The sequence below is a fragment of the Canis lupus genome, chromosome 18 (genome assembly GCF_011100685.1).
Source record: "Canis lupus familiaris isolate Mischka breed German Shepherd chromosome 18, alternate assembly UU_Cfam_GSD_1.0, whole genome shotgun sequence".
Lineage (NCBI taxonomy): Eukaryota > Metazoa > Chordata > Mammalia > Carnivora > Canidae > Canis > Canis lupus.
Window position 1 is genome coordinate 3,427,138 of NC_049239.1, and position 15,142 is coordinate 3,442,279.

Consider the following 15,142-nt stretch of genomic DNA (forward strand, 5'->3'; position numbering starts at 1 on the left):
GAAGAGTGATTTAAATTGAAATGCATCAGGCTCCTCTTGCCCAGCCTCCCTTTTGCCCCAGGCAACCCTGGAGGTGCTCCTCAGTGCCTAGGGGTGATGAGGGAAACAGCTCTGGAGACACTGTCCTACAAAGCAGGCTGCTACGTTATGGATTCCAGAATATTGGTACAATCACGAGTTAAATATGCAATAGCACTGGAAAATTTAAAAAATATGAATTTGTAATAAGGCCAACTTAAAGGTTATTACTTTTGCCCTTATTAAATTATTTCTAAATTAAATTTTAGATTAATTTGCATTTTTGTGAACAGAAGATTAGCCAGTTGAAAGTGCGTTGAAATAAGCAAAGGAAGATCACTGCCCTGTTGTGCGTCTTCCAACTTATGAACAGTCTAATGAGATCTAGTTCTGTTGATGATTTAATTATCACTGTAATGTTATCTCCTACTTTCTTTTGACTTTAATTTTTAAACTTATTTGCTTTTTAAATTTTAACATTCAATAAATATTTTAAAATTACTTAATTGCAGTTGAGGCCAATTCTGCTTTTGGGGTCTGTACAAGTGTGGTTACAAGTGGTTACGCGTTGGCTGTTTTGTCATATTAGTAAAGGAGGGTTATTCTTCTGGCTTCTGGGTCCTCCAGCACCAGATTTTACAGTATTTATTCTTATTAGCCCAAACCAGAGATTGTCCTGGTTTGACTCTCCCCTATAATCATTTTAGGATTAATAAATGTCTGGGCACGTCTAGAGAATCAGTGAGGCGGGCTCCCTATCTGCACACACAGGACTTCCTTTGAGAGAACTCTTCTTAAGGGAAGTACAATCGGCTGATTTCATTGGATTATAGAATCAAAGTGAGGTCGGCACTGTCTCAGTCAGTGCTCAGTCAGGTGGACCACCAGCCCAGTCTCCGGACTTATTTACCTGGGTCCAAGGGGAAGAGGCTTTGAGAGAAATTTCAGGTTAGTTTTTTTTTTTTTTTTTTTCAGGTCAGTTTTCACAAAAATCTTTGGGAGACGTTACCTTAGGAGGAGCTGTTGTGTGGTGCTGAATGGGGCAGAGTTGTCAGGAAATGGGATTTCCTCCATTTCTCTAGCAGATGCACAAGAATTTGCTGAATTGAGGTCCCCGCACCCCAGTGGAGGGGTATCAGTAGCTTGGCACACTATTCAGAGAAGAGCACCATCTCAGCAAGACAAGCTTGTGGCACCAGCACATTTTGCAATAATATCAATAGAGCTCTGGGAGCCCAGACAGAAAAAAGGAAGCAAAGCCAGGAACCCCCCCTGCAGGACACTCAGTGCAGGTACCTGCTGTGCCCCACAGTGGCAGGTGCATGGAAGAGGACCATTCTCTTCAGGACCCCATAGGAAAGAAAGAGACAAAAAAGGGCATATGTCCCAGTCACAGGTTAGACTCCAGGCAGTGTCCTGGTGTGAGTGTGTGGATGGGGGTGACTTCCCTGGGGGTACAGTGATCCCTCAGAAACAGTCGCAGGAAATGATAGAGGAAAACTCGTGTTTCCTCCACCACCCCCAGACATGTATTTATCCACTGGTAGGGCCCCATGTCCCCCAGTGCGATGTTAGCACATTTAAGGCTGTCACCTGTCTCCCCACCTGCCCTTTCTCTGGCAGTGGAGCGCACTACCTGTCACACAGCCATCACACCACCAAAAATGTTTTCAATTGAATGTATAAACGAGGCCTGTGTCTTCAGGATGCATCTTGTTTAACATGCTTCCTTTCTCCTTGTTTTAAATAATAGTAGTGAATATATGTATTATTCTAGGCTCACAGCAACATGAGAAAGACATAAGGAAGCAGGCATAAGATACTGAAGGGTGTGCCCATGTCACAGCCCCCCGTCACTTACAGACACCTTCTCACTCTTATAGTGACCTTTTTATAGTGTAAAATATATATGACATAAAATGTTTACCACTTTTAAGGATGGCATTAGGAACGTTCACGCTGTTGTGTCACCTCCCAAACCAAAACTCTGTCCCCATTAAACACTAACTCCTCATGCCCTTCACCCAGCCTCTGGCACCCACCAATCTACTTTCCATGTATGAATCTGACTTCTCCAGAGCCCTAATATCGCTGAAACCACACAGCATTTGTCCCTTTGTGACTGGTTTATTTCACTTGACCTAATGTCCTCTTGGTTAGTCTACCTTGTAGCAGGTGTCCTTCCTTTTAAGGCTGAATGGCATTCCATTGCATGCATGGACCACATTGCATTTAGCCATCTTCTAATACATAATTCCTTTGCTTACCCATAATTGCCTTGCTCAAAAAAAAAAAAATCTCTAGCTCTTTTCTCAGAATAAAATCCAGTGTCATGGGATGATTTTCAAACTTTCAATTTCTTGCAAAACTTATCTCCTGATGTCACTTGCCAGAACCTCTGTTCTAACCAAACATTTTTATACTGTTCCACATCTACACTTTTGGTCAAAATACAGTGTCATCTTATAAGGCCCTCCTTTATCCTCTTACCTGCTGAAATTACATTCACCGTGGTAGATTACACCTGAAGCCCACCTCCTCCACCAAAGTGGAGGAGTCAGAGCCAAGAAGTCCTTCTGATTTCTTATCCCAAGTTATTGGCAGAGGAAGAAACGGCACCGTAAGTATCAGACGAGGACAGAGACACTGGCAGTGTGGGTGGTCAGGAGGGCAGCAGAGCACCTGTGACACAAAACGGAGCCAAGCAGGGCTTCCCCTTGGGTTACACTCTGCCCTCGGTTGCCCATGTTTCCAAGGCTTTCATGGGAAGTCTTGCATGTACTCCTTTCTTCTACCTGGGAAGTTTACCTGCTTTCCTTTTCAGGCTTTATTCCAGCTCTTCTCTCCTAATCAATGATTACTTTTCATAAGTACCAATCACCTCTCTGGTCTGGTAAACGAGGACTAATGAAACAACTAATATGTTTATTTAGTGCCTATTAATAGGAATTACTGAGAATACATTGAAGCAAAGGACCTAGAATATAGATGAATTTTACCCTCAGTCAGAAAAGAGTGTTGACGTCGTCATCCCTAAGGTTTTTGTTTATTAGATAGTTGTGATTGTTACCCCTGGAGGGAACTGCTCTGAAAATTTTATATTTTATTTTACTTAAAACTTACTCCTGCTTATTCATTCTGATACCCTCCATCTATTCCTCTTGTAAATGTTAAGATAAAAAGGGGACACCAAGAAAGGAGAGCTCAAATTGATTCAATTTAATAATTGTATCTTTGACTTCTAGCTCAATTTAAGAAATTCGCTACTCTCAGTCCTGGATATACACATAGTAAATGCCAGATGAGTGACTGGATCCCAGAGCACCACTCAGTAATCATTACAGCCAGAACTCCACGTCATTGACAACCTTTGTTTTTCTCCATGTACAATAAGTACAAGAATAGCAGTGGAGGATTTCACAGAAGAGGGGAGAAAGAAAGAGAGGGGAAGAGGGAAAGAAGGAAGGAAGAGAGGGAGGGAGGGAGGGGAAACAAAAAAATAATAAAGGGACATAAAGGGAAGAGAAATAAATAAAGGAAAATAAAGGTATATAATGGTTTTGCCATTCTGAATAGATAGTTTAATAGTTTAGATCCGGGACAACCAAGGGTTAGGAATAAGAATTTGTGGGTCATCTGAGCTACATTTGATATAGTGGACATTCTTCTGACATGTTGATAAAACTGTTCCATAGAAAATGTGTTATTACATAAAGCATCTATGAACAGAAGAAACTAGGGTTTGAGTTTAAATAAAACTTCCTTAGTAGGGGAACCACAGTGGCTTAGTTGGTTGAGCATCGGGGTCTTGCTTTTGGCTCAGATCATGATCGCAGGGTCATGAGATTGAGGCCCTCAGCCACTGGATGCTCAGTGGGAAGGGGGGGGGGGGCTGCTTCTCCTTTCCCTCTGTCCCACGCCACATGCACACTCTCTCTCTAAAATAAATAAATAAATCTTTAAAAAAAAAACAAAAAAACAAAAAACCTCAACAACTTCCTCAGTAAAGAGCAAATGGACCCAGCTGCACAAATAAAAGAACAGGGGTGAATCATCACAGAATTCCAAAATGGCAACATATAGTGATAAACATTTTAATTGACACGGCATTCACAAATGTCTCATTTATCTTCATACTGTAGTGAGATCAGAATTTTTCCACCTATGAATATGAAAATTTCATTCTTTCTCTAACTTCTGTATCTCAGAGAGTAAAGGTGATTTGGATGTTCTTGATGGCACAATTGTAGTGTAGTCTTCATTATCATGCTCCTCTTACAAATGATAACACTGAGATCAGTTTAACGTCCATAGGTATGGCACAGTTAAGTTCCAAAATCATGGTATGCAGGACTTCTGCTCTCAGCGTTGTGGCACGTCCCACATCCCCTCTTCCAGACTAATAAGATTAGGTAGCTAGAACTCTGTGCGTGGTGGGGTAAGGTCAGAGCACAGCACGGACAGACAACCAGGCACCTGTCTTATGACCTAAGCCTCAGCCAGCATCTCTCCCTCTCTAAAGATTCAGAAAGGCTACTCCAAGGTCTTGCTGTCTTGTGTTTCCATCTATTGTGTCTAACAAAGAACGCGAACCCAAAGCAACTGTTTCCACCACGTGACCCACTTCACCTTGCTCTTCCTAATTCTTAACCGCAGCTCCTCCAAAAAGAAGCAAACCATAAGAGATTTTGCATGACTTCTCTAAGGTTTACTTTTTGTAGAGGACGGTCGAGGCTTTAACTCTTGTTTTCTATTTTAAGTGGATGAATTATGATCAAGGGGATCATAGTTAGATCACATATCTATTGACTGTGCAGTCAATGATCAGCAGAAGTAATGTTTACTATATTACATTTTTAAAACTTTCTTTTTTGAACTGATTTTAAGTTCACTGAAGTGTTGTAAAGATAGTAAGAAGAGATCTTGTGTTACCTCGCATACCATCCATATAATTTTGCCATTATCCAAGATTCAACCCGCAACATTGCTTTGCATTTAAGTGTCACCTCTCTGCAGTCTCCTGTTTGTGACTCTTCTCAGTTTACTCTTGGCTTTCATGACTTGATGCTTGTAAAGTGTTGGTCAGGTATTTGTAGCATATCCTTCAATTTGGTTTTATCTGATGTTTGCTCCTGATTTGATTGGGGCTTTTGAATATTTTTGAAAAATACTACAGATATGATGTGTCCTTTTCATCAAATAAGATCCTGGAATACATTGCATCAACATGATTTATTTCTACTGTCGTTAACCATGGTCACTTTGTAGTGTTTGCCTGGTTTCTGCAGTATAAAGTTACTATTTTTCCCTTTTTGTATCTTATGTTAAGAGGTGAGTTACTACAGGTAATAGACTCAACAGATGAAAGGATAAGAAAACTGGTACACAGATCATGATCTCAGGGTCATGAGATTGAGCCCCAACACACAGGCGCGTGTGCACACACACACACACACACACACACGTTGGAATGTTACGCAGCCATGAAAAAGGGTAAGATTGTGACATTTGCCAAAACATGGATGGACCCAGAGGTTATTACGCTAAGTGAAATAAACCAGATGGAGAAAGGCAAATACTGTATGATTTGACTCATATATGGAATTAAAAAAAATGAATAAATAAACAAAAAGCAGAATCTGTATTTATAGGTCTGATTCTGCTTTTTGTTTATTCATTTTTTAAAAATTCCATATATGAGTCAAATCATATGGTATTTGCCTTTCCCAGTCTGATTTATAAATGTAGAAAAGCAACTGATGGTAGCCAGAGGGGAGAAGCAGGTACAAGCTTCCAGTTATCCAATGAATAAGTCACAGGAAGGAAAGGCACAGCGAGGGGGATATAGTGCATAGCAACAGATAGGAGCTACACTTGTGAGTAAAGGATGATGTGTGGAGAAGTTGAATCACTGTTGTACACCTGAAACTAATGTAACATTGTGTGCCAATTCAAAATTTTTATTGAAAAAAAACAAGAAAAAGAAAAGAAGTGAGTCTCTTAGTCTAGTTCACATTCAAAGAGGAGAGATTCCTTAATGGAGGAATATCACAGAACTGGGGAACATATATTAAAACTAATACAGCAAATAATAAATATTGTGGTGGAAATACACTGGGGCTTTGTTATCTTTCTACTCTAACAGTGATATTCTATTTCCTTCCTTCCCTTACATTTAACATTTGAAATTCCTCTGGAGGAAGATGTGTTACTTGTTTATTAATTCAATGATCATTCATTCATTCATGGGTGTTCATATAGGGTCATGGCATTTATTTTATTCTTTGTGTTATAATCCAATACTATCACTATTTTTAAAATAAATTTATGTTGTTCTTACTGTGTAACTTTTAAGATGTGTTATAGCCAGACCTACATTTTGCTCCTAAATTCATCAAAACAACCATATGTAGCAGCAACTCAGAAGGGGAACATGAGTCAAGAAGGAAGAAAGCAACTGGGAATCCATGGCAAGGTCTGGAAGCCCATTATTCAGCTCCCCTCCCGTGCCCCTTGCCCCATGGTATCTGGTGGTGACTCAGTTTAGTGGAAGAGCTGGCAGCTGATCGACAGCTCACCTTAGCAACCTTTGAGCAACCTAGTGCAAGCCTGCTTTACTCTATTCTTGAACTTTTCTATGCTCTGTAACTGCCTCAGGCTCCTACCAAATATTGTAAAATTCAATTAGATTTTAGGCATCTGATTACTTGATTAAATTATCCCTAGGAAGGTGTTAATTTCAAAAGATGAGCTTGTCAAAAGATATGACTTAATTGGAAGACTCTATTTGGATATATTTTTGAACTATGTGGTTATTTATATAAACTAAGTATGTAGATATATATATATATATATATATATATATATATATATATATACCCTGATCCCGTGTCTTTCAGACTCCCCAGGGAATATCTTGGAAGGGTAGTGACAATGATGTCCTAAAATTGCAATGAAATCTAGTTATTTTCTTGGTTTTGTTAATGACAATTATGCAGTTATGGTTTCTTTCCAAAGATTGTATTTTATTTCCTAGTGCTCATTACAACTTGAGAAAAGTTGGGTTATAAAAAAAATGATAGAATGACACTTCATGAAGATGGGCTGGGTAAGTAATAACTATGAGTTTTTGAAGGTGAAGTTTTTGAGAGAAGTGTGAAAAAAGACAAGGGAACCTATTTGGAGTCAAAAACATAGGTGACCAAAAAAAACAAAAATAAAAACAAAAACAAAAAAACATAGGTGACCAAAGGATCAACGGATCTAGGTGACATTGAGAGTAAGGAGAGATGTCAGGCCACTAAGTAGGTCTTTCCAAGCCAGGGAAGTGACCCCAGGGACACCAGGAGCAGACTGGTCAGCATAGAAATATTTTATCTCTGATTTTTGCACAAACATGCACATATACACACACAGACACACCCATACACACACAGAGAGAATACTTAACTCATGAGTACAGAAAATATCCCTCTCAACCATACAACTATTTAAACAAATCACTATATGTCTCCTCAAAATTTCTCTTTGATGGAAGAATTATTTTCAGCTAAGGACAACTGAGAAACAGTAAATGCAAGGAAAGTTCTCTGCCTTCTCTCTACTTGCCTCCAACAGGACATAAATTTACAGAAGTATCCCTCCTCTCTCTACACCAGGAAAAACAAAAGTTAATCATCTGAGACAACCTTAGACCCTTATTAGCATACAGAGGGCATCAGAGGAATCTACATAACAAAGGTTACAAAGTAGACTTTATTTACAGGTAGTTTTCCACTTATTTGCCTTCTTACAATTTGCTGCATATATATACTCAAGGTCTTTTAACTTAGTTTTGCCACTTTCCTAAAAATGTGTTGTTCCTTGTTGAACATGCTGCAGAAATCTTAATACTAAGCCACCTCTTTGAGTAACTCATCCCCGAATTTTTCTCATGTATATCTAAGATCTTCATGTTAATAAATTTCTCTTTATTTTTCCCTTGTTATCTGTCTTTTGTTACAGAGCCCCAGCCAAGAACCTAAGATGAGAACCAAAGAATATTTTGTCCTGTACCAATACTCTACAGCAAATTGCAAAGTCATTTAAATTGTTTGAACATATTCATAGCCATGCTCCTCCACACACAATGCTGCAGGAGAATTTGACTGTGAAATATTCACTTTTTCACTATGCTAAGTTTTTCTGCATGTATTCAGGAAAATTAAAAAAAAAAAAAAAAAAAAAAGCACCTGAGAAATTTTTGACAGAATCCAGGCTTATTCTTCCAGAGCTTAGAATCTTTAAAAACATTGTTCTCTTAAGAAAGAAAGAAAAAACAATATGTTATTCATCCATGTAATCCCATGGGAATATACCAGCTTCTTTATTATCCTAAAGAATCATAAAATCAACAATTGGGAAATTAAATGAGAATTTTTACAACAGTTAAGCAAAAAGATTAATAAGTTAATTTTCTACATGGCCGGTATTGAAAGGTTCTGAAATTTATTCTTGTCTTAGAGCATAAAAACATGCACCTATGCATCAATGAATGCTGGTCCAGACAATAAAAGCACTAGTATGTGAAACACATAGCCTTAAGAATTATGGAAGTTGGGAGCATGCAGTTATGGTTTCTTTCCAAAGATTTGACTATAGAAAAGTAAAAGATCAAGGGAGAGCCTGAGGAGGAGAGAGCCAGGTATGATGAACAATAAGGGGGATTAAGAAAAATATAAGCATACTTAAAAGAACAAGATATTATGGGGCCATATTAGAGTTTAAAAGTTTTTAAAGTAAGAGAAAATGTATTAGAGAAAGTAAAATTAGATATCCCAAATAGATTGGATAAAATAATATGATCTGAGTCCACAGGAATTAACAAGGTAAGCGTTTTTTTTTTTTTTTTTTTTTAAGATCATATGGATTCTCTTGGATAGTAGGCCCCCTTCAAAAAGTTAGGTTAACAGACTAATATCTTAGAAAATTTATATAGGGGAAGAAATAATAAAAATCTCCCTACCCTTTTAAACTTTTGACTGAGAATTTTAACTAAAATACATTAATACGGGATCCCTGGGTGGCGCAGCGGTTTGGCGCCTGCCTTTGGCCCAGGGCGCGATCCTGGAGACCCAGGATCGAATCCCACATCAGGCTCCCGGTGCATGGAGCCTGCTTCTCCCTCTGCCTGTGTCTCTGCCTCTCTCTCTCTCTCTCTGTGACTATCATAAATAAATAAAAATTAAAAAAAAAAAAATTAAAAAAAAAAAAATAAAAAAAATAAAATAAAATACATTAATACAAGAAAAACACAAAAATTCATTGACAGGTGTACCTCAAAAGTACATGGGAGACACCCAAGGAAAAATGAGTAACTCAAAGAGGTAGCTTAGAATTCAGGCTTATATACTAACTTTAACAAAACTCAGGACATTTGTAGAGATGACAGGAGAAAAGAAATCAGTTTAAGGGGAAGTAAATTTATGTGAAACAAAATTTAGATAAAGTTAGTAAGATTCTTATGTATATTCTTCTTGTGTTATTTTCAGGGTGATACATTCTAAAATTGTCTCCAGTGATTAATGCTTGACTTTCCTGGCTGAGAGGAGAGAAGAGACACCTTTGAAAACTTTGGCTTGCTCTAAGGGAAACAAAGAGAGGGCAGGGAGTTTTCCTTGTATCTGCTTCTTAATTGCCTTCAGCTCAAAATAATCTTTATGATAACATGGAATATTTTTGGATGACAGATTGTGCCACCTTTGAAATACATGAAAATTCAGCCTCAAAAGTGGCCTCAGTATATAATTGAAATCCTGGTCAGATTGAGAAATTTACTAGAATAATATAAATCTTCTCAGGTTTCCATGGAAAACATGCTGATGTTAGAAAATATACAATGAGGGATCCCTGGGTGGAGCAGTGGTTTAGCGCCTGCCTTTGGCCCAGGGCGCGATCCTGGAGACCCGGGATCGAATCCCACGTCGGGCTCCTGGAGCATGGGGCCTGCTTCTCCCTCTGCCTGTGTCTCTGCCTCTCTCTCTCTCTGTGTGTGACTATCATAAATAAATAAAAATTAAAAAAATATATTTAAAAAAAAAGAAAATATACAATGAATACAGCTTTTATTATGTATTTTGTCACTTTTTAGTTATTAAAATATTTTAATAACATACATTTATAAATACTCAAATCAGAATATAAGTGATTTTACTGGGTTTATTTATTTATTTATTTTTTAAAAATAGCATCTCCGGAGATGGGAAACCCTTATAAAACGTTTCGCATAGACTTTAGCATACAAAATATATTTTATTTTTATTTTATTTTATTTATTTTTTCAAAATATATTTTAAAGGAGGAGCAAGTTTTCTTCATGGTGGAGGAGGGAATTATTAGGTTCAATATAGTTTATAAATTCAGGATTTTTTTTTTTTTTAATAAGCCCAATAGCCAAGCCCTTTGACCATTTTACAGTTGGTTGATACAATATCTGCTAAGGTAAAATGTCTTCAAATACCATTCAACTGAAAAGAAAGCCTCATACTTAAACAATGGAGAAGCCATCCTGAATTCAGCATCTCCAACTAAAAAGGAGAATGAAAAGGGCTAGAAGAAACAAGGCTTCCAAGTGATTCTATTTACAGGAAGTCTTCATAGGCTATTAACGTATCAGTCAATGTCACAATGTCTTTACTGCACTGACCTGCAGGTCATTTTATTATCTGATTCCAAGAGTTGTAACTGTAGATGGTACTATTTGCTGGAAGGTACAGGAGAGCAAATTACATTGTAGAGAATAAAGTCAAGATCTTACACCGAAATAAACACCAGTGCACCTGTTAATAAATATCATCCAAAGTCAAATGGAAACTTTAATGTCACTACTGTGAACTGTTAAATCCACTCAGACACAGATCCTAAATGAGGATTGAAAACTGGATAAAACATCACTGCAAATATGGCATAATTGCTACTATGGTAAATGAAATTGCTGGGTCACTTATCCTTATCCGTTTAGATGCTTTACAACACATACCCCACACGTATATTTCCTGGGTAAAAAGAAGAGTTACAATTGATTGTAATTTTATTATACCAAGGATGTGAGGGAGATAGGGATTATTCAAATGTAGGGAAATACGGTGACTAGCACAAGAATATGAGGAATTTAGGCTATAAGAGGACTAGAGTCCACAAGACATGTGTCATAGATAGCATAGAAACAAAAACCAAAATGTAACCTGAAGCCATTTTTGAGGAATCATATTTATTGTCTCACTAACTGGATATTAGACTTCTGTGACCTGAAAAATAGCACCTAGCACTAATGAGGAAATGTCTCCAAGATAAAGAACAAGGACATTTTATTCCCTTAGACAATTCTCCAAATCCTTGGTTACCCGGACACCAGGAGTCTTATCCAAATTGCCATGACAGTAGCCAGTACTGGATGCTTACTTTTTTTTTTTTTTTAAGATTTTATGTATTTATTCATGAGAGAGAGGGAGAGAGAGGCAGAGACCCAGGCAAAGGAAGAAGCAGGCTCCATGCAGGGAGCCCGACGTGGGACTCGATCCCGGGTCTCCAGGATCAGGCCCTGGGCTGAAGGCGGCGCTAAACCGCTGAGCCACCTGGGCTGCCCTGGATGCTTACTTCTGCCTGCAACCCAGCAAGTGACTGACCTGACACTTTTAGTTTTCCTAAGAACCAACAGAACAACTACAGCCTATAGTTGAAAAGACACATGAACAATTAATTATCCAGGAATCATTTTGAATAGTGGTCTTCCAGTAATGCATCTTCTTACATAAAAAATCAAAAACAAAAACAAAGCAAATGAACAAAGTAATTTTAAAAATAACCATTTACAAATTCCAGAGTCAGGAAATTCCATCTGCATGACACATTTTAGACAAACCTTTCATCTCTGATTGCCCATTCTAGGCTGAAGTGCAGTCATCAGATGGTAAATGACAATACTGCACATTAACACTGAGTGAGATCTTTTTGAACATTCTGAACAACTGCTGGGCTGAGGCTCCTCTTGTACCTCCTAACTGACAAACTCCTGGACTCTCCATATATGCTCTTGCTCCTTCAAACTGATAGTGACAAGGGCTGAATTATATAAGGTCAGAGTAAGTGTGGGCAAAAGTTTCTACACCAAGAAGAGAAAAACTAAAAGCCAGTGTTCTGGCTTATGATAAGTAAGTCTCTGTCTTTTAGGGAAAGAAAAGTTTTGACAGTTAGAGAATCAAGAAGAGCTCCAAGTTTCCAAGAACAGGACCAAATTAGAGTCAGAAGAGTACCCGCAAGTCTGGGAGATGACTGTGAGCACTGATGGATATTTTTGGCTCTCCATCACAAAAATCAGTGTTACTCTTAGCCTATACTTCACATTGGGATCGCTTTCATAAAGTGGTATTACTACATAATTAGACTGTTTCCCCCCCCAAAAAAAAAATCCCAAGTTATTTCCACTGTGCAGACGGGGTTGCGAGCTGCTGATGCAAAGCGACAAAGGTATTTAGAAATTACCTCTTAAGAATGTCAAGGCTGTGCCTTGACACAGCCTGTGTCACACACACAGTCTGTGTGTATATTAGTCATATGACTTTATTCAGATAACCCACTCCTCTTTGGTGGTAACGTTTATTCCATCACCAAAGCTTGTCTGCTTCTCGAGCATTTTTCTTTCGGAGCCAAGGGTATACTTCCTCCACTCTTTCCTTTGTTTTAATATTAAACTCTTTTAATCTGGTTGTCATTAAATACATAGAAGACATATGCTGCTTCAAGTAGGTTTTTGAAAAACTTGATACATGTGTTCAATTATGGTGCTTGTATGATAGCCTATTGGTTTTTATTTCAAAATATCCTAAGCAAACACTCATGAAACACTGAATAGCAATAAGAGCAGTAATTCAATACACAAAATTGACATAGTCTGATATGACTATTTAGATTTCTCATATTGCATCACCCTGATAGATTACTTATCAAACATATTGAGAGAAAATATTATATGTATTGATGAATGTGTTTACCATAAAAAGAAGTCAGGAGTGAAGTTGCCTAGAATGTCACATGTTCAGTATTGATGGCACAGGAAGCTATAGAAGGATGTCTGGGATTCCCAGAAGTGAGAAGACAGGAAATGATAAAATTGTAGCTGGAAAAGCAAAATACATGGGTTAACTAAGTGCAGCACCCTGTGAGCTCTACTTTCAGACCTAATGATCCACGCCAGTGGATTGTGGGGCCAGGGACTTCACTGACGTTAGGTATCTCATAGTAGGACAGAAAGGGATCTCTAATTGCCAACATGTAAAGTATCAGGTGTTTGATTTAACCATTGCTTTGGTAAGTTAGAACCTACAACATCTTTTTAAATTACATTCTAGATGCCTAATGAACCAAAACATATATTCTCTGCCCACTACAATTCTGATTGCCCCCTGAGCATCATAAAGCTTATTTCCTTTCATGAATTTTACTGTTGTATATGGTGGCTGGTTTTCCTATGTTTTATTTTGAAGGTGGTTTTATGTCCTAAGATTGAGCACACTCATTGTGTCAAAGTAACCATTTTGTGACTACTAGTAGGTGAATTGGACCAAGAGGAATAAGAAGATAAGCCCTTTTTTTTTTTATTTTTTTAAACTAAGAAGCTACAGGCAGTGATAAAAAACAATCAATATCGGTCAATTGGTGCTATCCAACTTCAGTTCTCTATTGAAGTGGGAGTATCTTTTGTCCAAGAATATCACTACTACTACATTCAAAGACAAAAACCTTCCACTGCAAAACTTAGCTAAGCCTTTGACATTATCCACGTAGATCTTATGATGAGTAAAATTTCCATTCTAATCTTTAATAAATATTTGTGTCTCTGAGTCCTAGCTTACCTTCTTTGTTGCTTTAAGAGGAAAATTCTGGGATTGCATCAAACTAGAAAAAAGTTCTATACAACAAAGGAAACAATCAAAAAAGTGAAAAGGCAACCTACTGAAGAAGAGAGAGTATTTGAAAGTCATATACCTGGACACCTGGGTGACTCAGTGGTTGAGTGTCTGCCTTTGGCTCAGGTCATGATCTGGAGATCTGGGGATTGAGTTCCACATCGGGCTCCCCGCAGGGAGCCTGTTTCTCCCTCTACCTATGTCTCTGCCTCTCTCTTTGTGCTCTCATGGCTAAAGAAATAAAATCTTAAAAAAAAAGAAAATCATATATCTGATAAGGGACTAACATCTGAAATATATAAGGAACACATACAATCCAATAGCAAAAAATTCCAATCCAAAACCTCCACACATTTTTACAAAGAATAACCAACAAATATAGGAGAAGATGTTCAACATCACTCATCATCCTGGGAATGCAAAATAAATAAATAAATAAATAAATAAATAAATAAATATAAAAAATAAATAAACAAACAAAAAACCCAAACCAAAAACACAAATCAAAACTCACAATGAGATATCACCTCACACACATTAGAATGGCTATTATTAAAAAGATAAGAATTGACAAATGTTGGTGAGAATGTGGAGAAAAAGAAACCCTCCTGCACTGTATATGGGAATGTAAATTGGTGCAGCCACTGTGGAAAACAAGAGGAAGTTCCAAAAAAGAGGAAGAAGAAGAAGAAGGAAAGAAAGAAAATGGAACTATCATATGATCCTGCAATCCCACTTCTGGGTACTTATTTCAAGAAAATAAAAACATTAACTAGAAAAGATACATGCACCCCATATTCATTGCAGTGTTATTTACAGTAACTGACATATGGAAACAACCTAATTGCTCATTTATGGATGAATAGATAGAGAAAATGTGATTTTTATCATATATATATATGATATATATATATCATATATATATATGATATATATATAAAATGGAATATTATTCAGGCACTAAAACCAAATGAAATCTAACCATTTTTGACAACATGAGTGGACCTTGCAGGCATTATGCTAAGTGAAAGAAGTCACACAGAGTAAGAGAAATATCACATGATCCCACTTATATAAGAAATCTAAAACGCAAAGCAAAAAACAAAACAAAAGCCTAGCTCATAGATATAGAAACCATATTAGTGGTTGCCAGAAGTGGGGGTGAGGGCTGAGCAAATTGA